Raw genomic sequence first — 12,756 nt, 5'->3', positions numbered from 1 at the left:
ATATTTAATGCAAATGGTGTTAAAATAAGTATTGTACTTAAGATTATTTTATGGTTTTTTTTTGGTTTTTTTTTTTAAAAAAGGAAAAACTGTACAGAAACAGTGTCCAGCACAAAAATGCCATCTGGCATCAGCCAAAAAGTTTGTCCTTACTGTTGTAAAATTAGTCATATTGTTATGATATATACCGTAGCCTCTGAAACTTACTTTAGTATTGACTATAGTGACCTGTTCACCTCTTGATTTCCATTTTGTTGTACAGTTTGTTTCTTGAGAGTAACTTTGAAAATCAAGGTTGTTTCATGAAAGGAATTTATTTGTAAGTTGTTTGGGTGTACTCTTTCATAAATTCTCAAATGTTCTCATCCTGGTTCATCTTTGTCAATTTAAATAGTTGTCAATTACGTATGACCTTCTATTTAAAATCTTACTTGTTGGCTTGGATGTGTTTCTTGGGTATGGTATTCAGAGGTATAATATTGGAGAGAAACTGAATTCCAGTTTGGAGATGGGAGGGAAAGGAAAGACTAATAAGGGCAGTTGGCATTTAATAGTGGAAACTTTGTAGAGTGGCTTTTCTTTCCTATTGAGGAACTGCATAGTAAAGATAGAAAAAACCTAATCTGTCCATTCTGTGTTTCAGTCATATAGTAGGCTGAGCTGAAGTTAGAAAATTGAGTTTAGACTTATGTTTCTGCATTGTAGAGAAAAAAGTGTAGTGGTCCATACAATCCTGAATATCTTGAAAAAATTCAAAGATCACAGTACTTTTCTGCTAGACTATTTAAGTGTTTACACTAAACATAACTGTTAAATTAATAGTGGTGTGTCTTCAGTAACATTAGATATTAATACAAAGAATATTTTCAGTCTTCTATCAGTAATGTAATTTATGGATACTATAGAGATTTTATTCTGAAATATTTAATTGATATTTGAGAATGGAATTTGGGAGTCTGGGATTTTGAAACTTAATATTTCAGTTAGTGTATTTGTTCCAGTTCCATATCAGATATAACTTTATTTGGATATTCTAGACTTACTTCCTCTTTCTAACATAATGGCTCTTTATGTGGAGAATATTATTATGTCCAGTTTAGTGCCAAACAACAGTGATTTCATCACCTTCCCTTGAACAGTGTTACACTATTTTTTGTATGGTGTAGTATGAGAGAATCTGGAAAGGTAGTGAAGATGTGAAGTAAATTCTAGATACGTAATGCATCTTTACTCTGTAGTCTCTCAGGAATATCAGTTGATATTGCCTTATGAATATAAACAAAGCCTTCTCTTTGGGGAATGCTTTGTTCCAACCATGAATTCTCCATGTATTAACCCTTAACCAAATATAAATCCATTTGTGGTGCTTGTTCCAGACTGAAATAGTGTTTTAGGAGAAGATTCTTACTGGCTTGTAGCTTGAATTTTATTTTTTTTTTTTAATATAATGTATGGAAGATGGAATACAAGGTCGCAGTGGCCCAGCGCATGTGTCATAGCTTATAGATGCAAAGAAACTGAGTCTTTCAGGAAGGTACTAATTTTTCTATAGTTACAACACTCAGTCCTTTGTGCATGTTATAATAAAATGTTTAGTACTTAGCACAGCTCAGTCAAAACAAAGATCAAACTAAATAAAGTTTTCAGAAAAGGACTTAGTTGCATTGGAAATCCTTTTTCCTTTTTTTTTTGTATGTAACATCTGAAGTGTAAGGTAAACATAACAGTTTTAAGTACCTTATATGACTCTCTTGTGCTGTATAAACTTGAATAACATACGTAAAATTACAAATTATATGGGTAAATGGAAGCTTGCAAATTGTATGTGGTTTGAGCTGCAATTGTGTGTAATGTCTGTTTATTAACAGTATCAGTATTTTAAAAAAAAATTGCTATATGAATGAGCTGACTGTAATAGCACATTTGTGATATTGTGCCAGTAAGTTTTATTTGGGTTACAGTGCGGAAGATTATAAAGTTGTATAGGTATCACTTGGCATAGTTTTGGTGACATGGATGAAGAATTTAGTGATTTGCTAACAATTCTTTTTTAAACTTCACAAATGCATACTTATACAAATTAGCATATTCTGTGTCAATAATTTCTATGTAATGAGATCCCACATGCACATATCAAACCATGTAATTTCAAGGCTGGTTTAATCTGTCTGAATGTAGACCTATCCAGTGTAAATGGCTATCAAACCTGCATGCGGAGAGTTGCTTTGTAGTCATCAGAGGTAAATAGGTATCTCTGGATTCATACATTGGATGTGTAAAACTGCTCCATTGAATGTAGCAGTGCCTTTTTTTTTTTTTTTTTTCCCCCTTCTTTTGAGCTGAAAAGGAACTGGCTGGTTCCACCTGGCTGGACTAAAGGCAAACTCTGTAATTACATGAGTTAGTTCCTACCCAAGGTGTCTGGGGAGCCAGTTGGTTGTTTGCCTGAAAGATGGAGAAAGCCTGTTTCTCAGCTTGTGTTTGTGGTACAGACAAGCTGGTCAGCTACTGCATGTAGAGTTTAGCCTGCAACTTTACTACTTCTGCTTTTTTGTGTTGTGAAAAGACTTTTTATAAGCTCCCACCATAAACTGCAACAAGCCAAGAGCAATGGCGGTCTTTCAGGACATATGTCCATTGTATTTTTTAGTGTCCAACCATAAAGAGATGATATAGGGTTGCGTGGTCTTCTGTGGTAATCTTCTGTCTTTGAAAGAAGAAAGAACTCCAGTGTGTAATTTAAAAAAAAAAAAGTAATTCTAAAAGTTTGACGGTATGGGGTGAAGAATGAACTTTCTGATGTTTCAAGACCTTTAACTACTACTCAGTGGACAAGCTTTGTCTTCACTGTAGATGTCCATAGGGTTGTTGTTTGTTGGTTTTTTTTTTTTCCTTTGTTATCCCAATTTAGCAGTAAGTCAGTGAAATTTTAAAACATCTGAATAAAAAAAGGTTAAACTTAAAAAAAAAAAACTGGGAAAAGTAGGTACTTGACCACCACTGAACTTTAATTTCACTGCTAATTTGAGAGAATTTGCTTTTTGAATATTAGCATATCTGGATTTCAATTTAGTCTTTCTAGCTAAATCCTATTTTTGCTGGTATAGGTGTGTGTAAATACATATACAAGTGCATTTCCAGACTAGAGAGCCAGCCTTCTGTGCCTAATTCTGTGGTAAAATATGAAATATCAGGAAATAGGTAGTCTTGAACAGTTTTCTATTAGTTGCCTATTAATCTATTTCCTGAAACACACGAGAGAACTGAAATGTGCTGAGTGAATTTGAATTAAGCCCAAGTCTTTGATCTGTCCTCATCCAGGAGCTCTTCAACATAATTTACTCTTCAATCTTGTACTTTAAGTTCATTGTAGAAATACAGTATTAAGTAGAGAATAGATAATCTGGTTTAAAAGTATTTGAAAATACAGTTTTTGTGCACCATGAAATGTCTCCCTTGGTTTGTTTTTCCTTTAGTACTACTTTAGATGAAGATGGAAGCAAAATGTAATTGAAAGGAATGTATTATAAGAGGTACCAGTCCCTCAAAGGCTTCTGTCCAGCACTGGTGAAGGAGGAAATCGGTCAAGTACAAACAATGCAGCTTTTATTACATTTGTTCAGCAAGAATAAACCTTTGTACTTTAACAAGATTTTTTTGGTTTACTTTTTAAAAGGACACAGTCAAGGATATTAAGCCTGATACTTTCTTTGCATTAATATGGGACTGACTTGCATCAAGTACTTTTTTCAGAGAAAACAAAAGAAGAAATCTGCAAGAGCTGAGTTTCATGACAGATGAAAATATGCTGATTATGTAAAAAATTGTAGAAGTGTGCAGAGGCACGTATTTCTGGGTTGAAAAGGAAAGTGGTTAATCAGGTGTTAGATACCTACTAAGTACCCCTATTTAGCCTCACATAGGCTCAGAGGGAGCTGCTGTTAAAGCTTCCACCCGTGCAGCTGTATGTATCTCTGTTTATTAGACTCCATGTAACTGTACGTTCTGTAGAGCAAAGTGACTCTTTAAATCCTTCACGGATTATTGCATTTATAAGTGTTTGTTTCTTAGTTCTTAATGTTATTTTTATTTATTTTTCTTATATGAGAATATGAGTTTTAGGCACAGCTATGTTTTGTAGTTGTTTAGCTGGTCAGCTTCATTTTAAGATTTTCTGTTTTCTTTGGGTATAATGATGGACTTAATATGTTTAGGTAGAGCAAAAGCTACTGCAACAATCTATTAAAGTACCTGAAGTGTGGTGTATCTTCTACAGAGGTGCTGTTTTAAACTTTTAAGAACTTAATGACTGTTTCCTTTAGTTGAATTACTGAAGTCTGTCCTTGACTTTGTGACAGAGCAAAATGCTGGGTTTGCTGGTTTGGGTTTTGGTGTTGTTTGGGGTGTTTTGTGGTTTGGGTTTTTTTTTTTTTTTTTAAAGAAAAACAACTCCATGCTGAATTTGAGTAAAGCAACTAGCCAAATCAGTTTGTAAATGCTTCCTCTAAACAGACGAACTGAAGGTGAAGATAGAAGTGCTGATGAATGATGAGAGAGAAAGCTTTACTGTCCTCAGGGGTAAAGATTTGATTGTGGGAATTAAACTTTGCGACAGAGCCGGTTTTTCCAATTTACTGTGTCCCTGCATAGGTTTTACTTACTTTCTTCTTGCCTCCATTGAAAGGGGGAAAAAAAAAAAATCACTGGGAGGCACTTCTAGCTCATCATCAGAATAGAATAAGTGAAAAATGGTGTATTAATGATTTACTGGAGTTTATGCAGTACCAGAGATAAACTGCAAGTTATTTGGCTTTTTAGAAAATTAGAGATCAATCCCTTTTGTCTTAGACTGCTTCTGGGACATCCAGTTCAAAATTTTGAATGTAGTGCTTATCCCAACTCAAGAAGTAGGAGCCACATATTCACAACAGCAGACTCAAAATTAAGCAGTAGACAGATCAGGATTCATCATTTTGGGTTACACTATAAAATGTTTCTATCATAGCATTTTAGTTTTTATTTTAAACAATCAAGAGGAATCTTGTAGCCTAAAATCTGGGATTTGATAATGCCTAGAATAATACTAAACTCACCTTTTTGTTTTTCTTTCTCTTTTCCCGAGTCTGGTTACTTTGTGATGCAAAACCAGATTATTTTGTTTCTCATAAGCAAAAGTGTAACACATTTTAATTAAAAATAGTAACTTTTAGCCTAAATGTCCGTCAATTTGTTTGAGGTTTCACATTAAGGAAGCTGTTTCTTAGTGTTTTTAAACACTTAATATTTTATAATTGCTTTAATTGTTTCTTTAACTTTGAGCACAAATTCATTTAGAAAGAATCTTGACTTACTCTCAACTCGATAGGAATTTTGAGCACCAGTTAATGGACAGGAGATGGCTAGATGTTGGGGTTTATATGTCTGGCTTTTGTTGTTTGAGAGATTTTTGGAAAAAAAAATTGAAAAAAAAATCCTTCTTTAATATTTGCATTCCAAGAAGTGCTTATTTTAATCTCTCCCCACCTGAAAGAAGCAATTCTGTGAATAGGATTTGGATGGCATTTTATAACTTTTAAAAGTCCAAAGATGACCTGTCTTACTAGTATACTTTCTAATTTACAGATTCTTTTCCACCTATTAAAAAAGTGACAATTTTAGATAATGCTTTAATTACCTGAAATCCTTATCAGATTAAATAGATAATTTAATTCTTTTGAGTGTTTTATCTTGGAATGTGTTGGTAGCCAGACAGATACCCAGTTCTTATCTTGACTGTACTTGTCTTTTAAAACGTTCCAGACCAATTTTTTTTTTAAAACTGGGTCAGTACAGATTGATATGCTTTAGTTTCAGCAGGGTTTTGATGTCAGTAAAGAATAAAGAGAGAAGAAACCTTCAAGGATTCTGCTTATTTTGTCTGAAGACACCCTTGATATTTACACTATTTTTATAGAGACCCAATAAGTTGTGAGCTAAAAACAATTAATTATCTGGAATTACAAAGGAACTCCCATCATGGGTGTTCTGTTGAGTGAAACTTTTTGGAAATCAGGAAACTGTCTCTGAACTATGTGAAAAACAGGAAGCTTGACTGATGGGTAGTAATTAGCCTGGCAATTCCTTAATTCTTAAGGATTGTAATTCAGAAAGATTTAAGTGGGTGGATCAACAACAAGAGTTGTTGACACAATTGCTTGGAGTTCTCTGGCATATGAAATCTTGTGTGAAGTTGAAAAGAGACTATACCAAATTCCGGATTGTTAAATGTACTTTTAATGGTATGTTGTTATAGGCTCCCTGTATACCAAGTAAAAACAAACCTGAAAGTATGTCAGGTCTTTGCAATCTGGAAGCAGCAGAGGTAGAAATTTTTTTTACAGCAGCATCTCTGAGTCAAAAGCTAGGTTGTACTTTGAACATGCATTGCTACTTTCTTTTCGACTTCAACTGAGCTGGGATAAAGAATTAAAGATACAGAGCTTTCAGTTGAAAAATGGGTTGACAAGGAATGATGAGTCTAGAATCCAAAATGGAGGTAAGAGAGAGCTGCTGGTATCCCACTGGGAATAAAATTTCTGGGAATGTAGTTTGAAAAGTGATGATCTTGCCTGGAATGTAGTGGGCATATTTCTTGATGTATGTTATCTCACATTATTGCTACTAAGTAGAAAGACATTTTCTCTATCCAAGGAGTTCCTGCGGTAAACCAAATAGTAGCACAGTGGATGAATGAACAAAGTCATAGAAGCAAGCTGCTCTGGCGGAGCTGCACATGGTGAACGCTACATAAGGCATCTCTATTTTCTATGCTTTTAAGCTCTTTTAATCACACTGTGTCATCAGATATATGATCATTGGAGGATATACAAAAGCTTTGCAAAAAGTATTGTCTAACTTTGACTTCTTACATTGAGTAGTATGAGATACGCAGTTCTCAACAGAACAATTAGGCAGCCTGTAAAACCTCCCCTAAGTTTCTTTATTTCTCTGGTGTGTTTTTTGGGTTTAGGTGAGAACCCTCTAAAGTGGTATAGAAACAGCACTCTAAGAGTTAATGGTGATCAATGCACAGCTTGTTTGTGAAACAGTGTGAAGACCTGAATTTGGGAAGGTTGAGTGGTAGTCTGCAGGGTGTTTTCAGTTGATGCTGGTCTATGGGTTGAAAAATTTAAAAAAAAAAAAAAATGGTGAACTTGGCTACTGTGGTGTCCAAAATCATCATCCTCGTTCTGTGTTGTCCTGTTCATGTGCCAACCACATCTTCTGTTGTAGAAGCCCACAGTTGCTTGTGTCATGTGGTTTCCCCATATCTTTCTCTGAAGTGTTAATCTTCTGATTACCAGTCTGTTTGGGCAGGCTGGTTTCCTTTGCAGTGCCAGTTCTTCCCCTTCTTTGTCAAGAATTATTGACAAACCCCACTCCCCCTTTTAAGACATGTATTGCTAGGCTCTTCAGATTCCATCCCAAGATGAGACAAAGATTAAATAGCAGACAAATCTGACATTCAATAGTGAGTTTGTAATCTGATACGATTCACTTAGTTTATCTCTGATATTCAACAAAGTTAAGTCTGGTGTTTGTGGCTACCAAGAAAGACTAATATGTGGCACAGTAGGAAATGTTTCTTCTAACTGTAAATAAAAGCAAATACATCTGATGCTTTTTGTAGGCATCTGTGGAAGTCAGGACCAACCCTTTTGGGACTCAGAAAGCAGCCTTCAGGGTTGTGGATCTCACATGACCTAGTTTATTCTTCGTTAAAACAGATGGTATCTATCTGAGCAAGGCAAACTTGGTTTTAAGAAAGAGCTGGGGATTAAAAGGATGGGAAGCTGGAACAGCTGGGCCTAATTAGTGGAAGCAAATAAAGAGGCAAGCTGAGTATTAAATGAGTCACCTACATCAATAGCAGAACAGTCACTACATGACTACTCACGCAATTATTGTAGCTGATCAAAAGCTGCAGGATTGGTTTTCCTAGCATCAAAAGTATCTAAAATTGCATCAGAAATATTCCCACATTCTTTATTTTTTCCTACCAGGCTTCAAAGAGAGTAAAATCCTGGAAGCTGACTATGGTATTTTGGCATGGCATTAGGGAATCCAGCTTGTTTTGTAAGGCTGAGAATGCCTTTCTTGTGTTTGATACCTAGGCCAAGCTGGTCCTCTGCAGTTTTTTGGCCTCTTCCCTTTGTGTGTGTTTAACATGAGAAGGTTACCTAATTGAGAAGATTGCTGGCATTCCTTCAGGTTCTGCAACCACATTAAATTTGCAAAGGGATGCAAAAATTTTATTGTTTCTGTTGTAAACAGATTATGCTGGATTAGTGGTTAGCATTTTGTGTGTTTTATGCTGTGTGCCTATTTATTTAGTCCTGAAAATCTTGAATTGTGTTGCTGCATGTTGCAAATAGCACAGGCACTCTTCACTTGCTTTTGTTCCTGGTGACGAGAAGCCTTCATTTGCTGTATGCCTTAGCAGGGAGAAGGAGATTGTGTAAGCAAACTACAAACCCTCCTTCAGATATTCTAATAACAACTGTTTTTCACGAGGTGTAATTTTCTCATGTAAGCACGTTTCTGCTCTAAAACTCCAGCATTATGTACTGTAGTATAAAGAGACAGGTAAGGATAGGCATGTGTGCGTGTGTGTAGCTTCAGCAGGATAGTACTTGGTACTCATCCAGAATGGTACACAGTCCCTGAAGTTTTCTTGGTTTGAACTAAAATTAAATAAATGTTAGTAGAATATTGTGCAAATCTATAAACACTGTATTTCCTTTCATTATGATGGGCAAGTACAGAATGTTTCTATTTTAAGGTAATCCTAAGGAATGTTTACTTATCTGTTACAGGTCAAATTTAGCTGGTTCGTGCAGCTGAGCTCTGAGGTGATCAGGGCAAAGAATTGAACAATTCTTTCATGGGGATTAACAGAAGCTGTTCCATGAGTTTAGTGTCTCCTTCCTGGAGGGCAGAAGGCAGTGATGCTTTGATAGAAGATTAGTAACCCTGCCTTTTTTTGCTTCCAAAAACTTGCCCTCAGATTTATGGAGCTGGGCCTCCATCTTACATGTTGCCACTTTCCTGCTTCATATTTTTAAGTTTTCTTTCCATGAATGTGTCACCTAGTCACAGCAATAAGACCTGCTTTTATAAGACAGCTAGATCTTCTTGACTGTGATAAACCACCATAACAACACCTTGTTGCAGCCTCCCACTTTGACCATCATGACCCCCCTCTCCATTTCCAAAGATGATAATTTTAAAATTCTTTGCAGAAGTGGCTAAAAGCATGAGCAGAAGATCCAGTTTGAAGTGAGGTACTCTAATTTTAGTAATCTTTGAGTGCAGACTTTATCTGGTTGTCTGGAGACTGGCTAAGCATTAAAAAAAAAAAAAAAAAGCTCAACAATTAGTCTTGTGTGAGGGCATAAATTCAACCCTATTTGCATACTTGATACAACTGTTTTTAAGTTTCAGCAAGTTCCCCTGCTCCCCCTTGTTAATGGCTCCACATGGTTAAAGTCTTCTTTTTTCTTGGTTGAAAAAATACATAGTGCTCGCCATGCTTGCTCTTTGCTTCTCTCTGCAGTGAGGGGAATCACAGAATCACAGAATGTTAGAGATTGGAAGGGACCTCGAAAGATCATCTAGTCCAATCCCCCTGCCGGAGCAGGAACACCTAGATCAGATCACACAGGAACGCATCCAGGCGGGCTTTGAATGTCTCCAGAGAAGGAGACTCCACAACCTCTCTGGGCAGCCTGTTCCACTGCTCTGTCACCCTCACCGTGAAGAAGTTTTTTCTCGTATTCAAGTGGAACCTCCTGTGTTCCAGCTTGAACCCATTGCCCCTTGTCCTATCACTGGATGTCACAGAGAAGAGCCTGGCTCCATCCTCCTGACACTCACCCTTTACATATTTATAAACATTGATTAGGTCACCCCTCAGTCTCCTCTTTTCCAGGCTAAAGAGACCCAGCTCCCTCAGCCTTTCCTCACAAGGGAGATGCTCCATTCCCTTCATCATCTTTGTGGCTCTGCGCTGGACTCTCTCCAGCAGTTCTCTGTCCCTCTTGAACTGAGGGTCCCAGAACTGGACACAATATTCCAGATGCGGTCTCACCAGGGCAGAGTAGAGGGGGAGGAGAATCTCTCTCGACCTACTGACCACCCCCCTTCTGATGCACCCCAGGATGCCATTGGCCTTCTTGGCCACGAGGGCACAGGGCTGACTCAAAGGGGAGTTTCACTGAACAGCTTGAATGGTGTAAGTAAATTCCAAAACATCACTACTGCTTTGTTTAGGGCTTTAAGAGAGCATATTATTTGTCAAAAGTGCTGGAAGGGTGGTGGTTGTGTGTCTGCGTACTGTCATTACCAACTGATGTAGGCCTAATAGATTTTCTGAGAAGACTTGAATGGGAAAGAGATGTCTGAAAACAGATGTTAGATGCCTTCTTGGTCTGTATTGTCTTCTTGATTTCTGTGGTTGCTTGAAATTGGGCTAAAGATGATTGAAAAAAGACTGTCTGCATTCAGTTCAACAATAAAACTGGTTAGGGAGGTTGTATGTTCTTGCCTGTCTGTGTGGTCTTCTGGTTTTCCTGGAGGCTGTCTAAATTAGGTGCTTGCCACTATTCTGGAATAGCCTGCCAGTCTTTGCTGTTCCTGGCATAGAAGTTTTTAAAGAGGCCATGTTTCCAAAGTTAGAACCATTGCTAAATTAAGTCCTCGACAGGTCCTTCTTTGAAAATGGGTGGAACATGTGATTTCTATTATTATTAATGTTGTTATTTCTGAGCAACACCATTTGTAAAGTTAGACCAATAACATTAAGGAAAAATCAAAGCATTCTAAAATAAAAATTTCTAGGACGAGTAGAACAAGTCATGAAACATGAGATCACTAGAGACCTAGGAACAATTAGGTATGTATTCACTTCTGGCTTTCCTGTTGAATATGTCTATGGAAGCACTTTGTTCATACAAGTATCAAAATGCACATAAAACCAGCATTTACTTATGGGGTTGGTACTATTAATTTCCCTGAGTCCACATTTGGAAGTCTTAGAAGTTTGAGATGATTTTTAGTTTTGGTGTGCAGTGCAACTATAGTTATTCTTGTATTTTTACTCAGACTTTACATTGCAGCTCCTAATTCCGAAATAACATAAATGAATTTTTTTGTCCATGTGTTCAGTATAGGTGTAAATAGTATTTTAAGTAGCTTGAACAAGTGGCTCTGCTTGGAAGCTTTTGGGCCATTTTTTTGGTAAGGGATTTTTCTTTTTTTTTTTTTGCTACAGAAGCCCATCCCCATGCAAGTAAGGTTGTTTACAGGTATAGTCATGTAATGTGGCTGCATTGTTAAAGGATTTAATTGCATGATAAATTTTCCAGGGTAACCTGATGGCTTACTTCACTTAACAGCAGGCTTTATCTGAGACCTGTTTGCAGTTTTCACGGTTAAAGAACTGTAACTCAGGACAGGTGGGAATGTAAAACTGCGTTGATGGAATCTTTTGTACTTGGACAACTGTAATCCTTAGTGGGTTTGTGTATTTAGAAGTTTTATCTTGAAAGCTGGTTTTGAAAACTGTATTGGTAATGGAGCTGCAAGTTCCGTAAAGCTGGATTGCTGAAGTTGTTAGTTTCTAGTTTGTAAAATGAGTATTTTGTTTTGATTTTAGGTAAATGCCATGCTCTTAAAAATATTACAAATGTTTATAATATTACAATATTATAACTGTTAAATAAAATGTAAATGTTTTAAGGGAGAATACACATATAGAAAACTTTTTTTTTAGTAAATTCTTAAGTTTCTATAACCTAACAGAGGCAAAAACTCCCTTGTTTTTTCTCCCCTCCCCAAGTAACTCAGTTTTGGAAGTTCATTTTTTGGTTTCTCTCCATGCCCCCCACCAACCTATTTCCTTTCATGTATATACACATCTCCTTGCACTCACTATACATCTCACAAAATTGTCTCGTGGTGTAGATTGATTATAACTGTCCAGGACAATCCAAAATCAATTGACATACAAGTTAAAAATATTACACCAGTTCTATGGGCTGCCTGCTAGGGTGTGTGCAAAGAAGGGGCTGATGATGAGCGTAACTGTAAGATTTTTACTTTTTTGGAAGGCATTTCTCAACAAGAGAGTAACCAGTTGCAAGTTAGGCAATTGGTTTGAATGCCAAGTGTCCTTTATAGTGGCGCATATTTCTCTCAGAGCATAGGATTAAAAATATGTGGTGTGCTGTTCTAATGGAACCTACATGGCATTGTTTAATGAGCAAAAAAAGAATGAGCAACCACACAGCAAGTTGAAATGTGTTCACCTACAAAGGTATAACACTGTGCTGCAGTGCAAATAGCAGTGTGGCTAAACGTGCTAGTTTTTAACTTTCATTTCAAACTAAGAGAAATACTCAGTTCGGTTTCATATAGGTGTCTTGAGTGCAATGCACTTAAAAGGAACTTTAAAGACTACTGTATTGAATATAGAAATGTGTAATACATTATTTAAAAGACAATATGTTTTTTTCCTTATTTTTAGGGGTGGATTGAAAAAGGAATACATTAATTACAAAAAAAGGTGCCTGAAATCTACTGTTTCCATATGATATAGCAGTGCAGCTGTATAAGCAGATTTTTTGTGTGTGTGCATTTTTAGAAGGGTCAGCAACTTTTATGTATTTTTTCCCAAGACTCCCTTATCCTATTTAATCACTCTCTGTGCACATTTAA

This window comes from Pterocles gutturalis, unplaced genomic scaffold, assembly GCF_000699245.1.
Source record: "Pterocles gutturalis isolate BGI_N339 unplaced genomic scaffold, ASM69924v1 scaffold21249, whole genome shotgun sequence".
NCBI classification, from domain to species: domain Eukaryota; kingdom Metazoa; phylum Chordata; class Aves; order Pterocliformes; family Pteroclidae; genus Pterocles; species Pterocles gutturalis.
Note: the sequence above shows the minus strand (reverse complement) of the source record.